Source organism: Gavialis gangeticus, unplaced genomic scaffold (assembly GCF_001723915.1).
Source record: "Gavialis gangeticus isolate Ggan-Ray unplaced genomic scaffold, GavGan_comp1, whole genome shotgun sequence".
In the NCBI taxonomy this organism is placed as follows: domain Eukaryota; kingdom Metazoa; phylum Chordata; order Crocodylia; family Gavialidae; genus Gavialis; species Gavialis gangeticus.
The window spans coordinates 4,600,517-4,604,873 of record NW_017729023.1 but is presented as its reverse complement, the minus strand read 5'-3'; positions in this window follow the sequence as shown (position 1 = coordinate 4,604,873).

Here is a 4,357-nt window from a genome sequence, read left to right as displayed (position 1 = left end):
CAAATGTAGCCTGCATGGCTGAGGATGGTGGTCTGCATGCTGCTGGAGCAGCCCGTGCAGTGAGGGGGTCCTAGGGGCCCACCCCCACAGCATGCAGCCTGTGCAACACATGCTGGTGTTATCTGGGGCCTACAGCCTCACCAGATCTGAACAGCCCTGGACTAACTTATCCTTGAGATCCTTTACTAACTTGATCATGGTCATTGTGGTTAATTAAATAGAAATTGTAGGCATATACTGCAGAGACATGGAAGAGGCACCCCCAGCTCCGCACGGGAACTTACCTCGTGCCTCCGTCTACTACGCATGCGGGCAGGGTGCAGGCCATGCTGCAGCTTCCCCAGCCATGCACCAGGGGCAAGGGGCAGAGCCAGGCAAGAAGCTGCACGCGCTGTCCCCAGCTCATCTAATTAGGCACGGCTGGGGCAGCCCTGCACCACACAGTCCATGGGGCAGCAGTGGCAGGACCTGGCTCACTGATGAGCCTGGCCCCATGGGTGTAAGCAGCTCCCCTTCCCTCGCTGTGGGCTGGGACCCGTGGGCCAGCCCTGCCCGCCTCGCTGCTGCCATGGCTCCGTGGCTGTGTGCTCCGCGGTGGCAGCTGCATCACGGGGCGGATAAAATGGCTTGGTGGGCCGCATGGTGGCCCACGGGCCATATGTTGGACAAGCCTGAGCTAGACCCTCTCCCCTCCATGCTCTCTGCCTCTTCCCCCCTGTACTGTAAGATGCTACTGGGGCTCCATACTCTCCTGGAACACGGTACAGGAAAGCACAGCCATTGCTGGGCCATGCAGAAGTTTCACCCATACTAATTGGCCAGCAGGAGACAGTTTCTATGAGCTCTGTGCCCAGAAGTAAACACAGCCTAAGGTGCAGCCAAGCTGCACCTGACAGTAAAGCTGGGGGGAGGCACCTGATGTGGCTCTGACTCTGGCCTCAACCTAGAACCAGAGCCACAGTAGCTACTGCTCCCCCGCCCCCCAGGTACACAAATCAGAGACAAAGGCCTTCCCCCCCCTTGCTGATAGGGGAACATACCTCATTATAGATTCAAGTAAATACAGTAAATAAATACTCTTTATCCCAATAGCAATACAATGACACTAGTTTTCAAGTGCCTTTTCAACCATTCATACAAATGATTTACCTGTTTAGGACTTAGAACTCTATCTTCATGGCAAATATGTAAGCATAAGGTAAACTTAATTGAACCTTAACAGTGAATAGAATTCTCTTCCCAATATCATCCTCAAAAGTTATATCAGCCTGGGGTTACGCCACAAATTCTCCACAGATCTTCCTGCTGAGAAGGCAAGAGTGGCTGACAATGATCTTGGGTCTCCAGCTTCCCTTCTTGCAGAAGGTGCTCACCTCCTCCTGAATGTGTGGTCTTTCTTTTTTCCTGTGGTTCAAAGGAATGTCATTTCTAGTCTTCATAAGACATGATCTTTCCTGTATGATAGTCATATAAGTATATGATCAGTGATACTATGCTCTTTTAGCCTTGCTTGACAGATGTCAACTGACTCCAACTTGCTCTGCCATAGTAATGCAACTGCCACAAAAGTACTTCCTACTTCTAGTGTTCAGATGTGCAAAGGTAACAGAGATGCATTCTTTTGAGGGAAGAGAAGAAAAAGGGCAAAGAGAAATATTGGTCATTGCTTGTATCCCCTAATGCAATTCATATGCTGAAACATCAACTGTCCACAGTACAGCCAGAAACATTGGCACCACTGCAGCTGACTCTGTACATGTGTAGAAATATTTTTATAAAACACAGGCGCTGCCTTCAGGCAGTACACCATAATGCCTCCTCTTCTTCTTTAGAGAATGTAAGAACTTGCTTAATTTAACATAAATTCTATTACTTTTAAACTGATTCCTTACTTCCCCTGAAACTCATGCAAGAGAAAGTTGGATATAAGGCTTTGCCTTGGAAAGTCTTTCAGTATAATCATAAAATACAAGAAATAAGGACAAAAGTAATACAAAGTAATACACACAAGATTTTGCTTAAATAGAGATCCTCATACCACAGATCTTTAAGCATTTTGCAAAGTTGAGTGTTTCTTGATGCAATGGATTGTTGAAGTAACTGAAATAAATGGAGATTGAGTGACTTTGCCACAGTCAGAGTGATTTAGGAATAGAATTCAGATTTTCCAACTCAAAGAGTTGCTCCTGTCTGGGGCCTCCACAAAAAAAAAGAAAGGGTTACATATACATCTATCTCCATACTGCATCATGCTCCACAGGAGGCAGAGAAGGAAAGCAGTCTCTTAAAGTTATATACTGGATGGACAGGAATACTGTTGCCCTAAGCAGGGGAGTAAATGATAAACTAGACCCAGCAATCTAGAGGTCCATTTCTACTGTAGATGCCCTGTAGTCTTGTATAGATGCACCCTCAGAGAAGCAGGCCTCAGCCCAGATTTAAAAAAAAAATTAAAAGGCTTCAGAAGCACTTCACAACAAGCACCTAAATTAGTACGCAGTTTCTGAAATTTTGCCTCTCTTGCTTCTCTCATAGGAGTGTTGTGAAGGTTGACTGCTATCTGTAGTCAGTAGGTGAGAATCCCTTTAAAAATACCAATCTAGAAGGCAGCACAGTGAACTTTTATTCTGCAACCGATGGCCCATATATTTCAAAAGCGAGGAAATAGCACCCCCTAGCCATCCACTGTACAGGCAGGATACAGAATTTCAGGTCTGAAAAGCTGCCTATCTAGCACTTCTCATGGATGTATTAAATCTATCTTAAAGAGAAAATATTGTTTGTCAAATCTTTCAGTGTTTTTGGAAAATACAGGGATGTGTTATTCTTACTGCTCTGGTGAGTACATATATGCTACTATATACCTCGGTGTATGGGAGTGGTGATAAGTAAATCCAGGAGTGACAATTATAAACTTTTAGTTTTAAATAAAATGTTTGGAAAAAAAAATCTTCTACGTATTATTTACTTGTCAAATCTGAGACAAACCTTTTCCACAGCTCCAAGTAGCAAGAGGTATTTTAGCCAACTGGTAGAGAAATGAATGCAATTCTTTTGTCAGAGAAGCAGGGAAAAACCTCTAAAAAGCCCAGCTTCTCTCTGCCATGGCTAATTTGTGGGGCAATCACATTGTTTCTATTCTCTATTCTCTGCTTTTTTAACAGAGTTGAATGGGTCAAATACAGCACTTACCTTTAAAAGACATACAGTTCACAAAAGAATCTGTCCCAATGCTAAAGCAAACATTGGGAGAACAGGTCATTCAAGCCAGATCTTGTTTCCTACTCTGGTTTCAGCAGTTGTGAGATACTAGTCAAGGTCTAATCTAATTCCCAGTGAATTCAGAGACCCCTTCAATTGACCTGAATGCAAGTTGCATTAGGCTGTTCTTATTTTGTTTATAAGTAAAGTCCTCTCCATCTAGGATTGATAGTCAAAACTGACATCAAAAATCATCCTCTTACCACAAGGAGATTAGTTCAAACAGAAAGGACTGATAGGGGAAATAATGGTCGGGAAAGGCAAAAAAAAAAAAAAAAAAGAGGATGGCATCCAAGCGTGACTATTACAAAAACTACTTAAAAGAATAAAGATCTGGTATTTTTTGGTAAGAGGGAGACCTATAGCAGACTTTACCTGAAAGAATTTAACCCTCTAATATTCACTGTAACAAGACACAAATATACTAAGGCAATATTCTGCAATAATGAATGATTTATAAATTCAGAAACCTGTCAGGAAGAAGCTGAATTAACACTTATATACACACACATGCTATACTCCTAATGTGGGACTTTAATAGATTTGTTCTTGGTACCCTATTTGCAATTCATATTCAAGTTTTATTTAGAAATATAAGTTTTGATATATGGTTTCAGATCATTATTCCTACTGGTTGGATTCCAGTTGGTCTGTTGTTCTAGTTTCCTTTGAAGAATCTGGTAACTTTCCACGCCTCATTTCCCAACTGTGAGCACTGCATATGCAATGGCAGGAGGAAGGGGGGTGTTCCTGTTGCATATGACAAGCTGTCATTAAGCATGCTACCAAATAACACTTTCTTGCCTATTTCTCAATTGCTGGTTGTGTTTTTGCACCCATTTATAATCTTTCAACATGTGCAATGAATAACTGTGACATCACTGGCATTTGGTGTTGCATATATATCTAACTATTTGCCTTGGTTCCCATAGTCACTCTTCCTTGTTTTCTTTTAACATAATCAATTTAATGTTATGTTCTACTAATTAGTTTCTTAATGGATGTTACACCCATTTCATACAATTGAGAACTTCCTGAATTTAAATCCTGTGACTGATTCCAGAACAATTATATTTATGTTTCACACAGAACATTG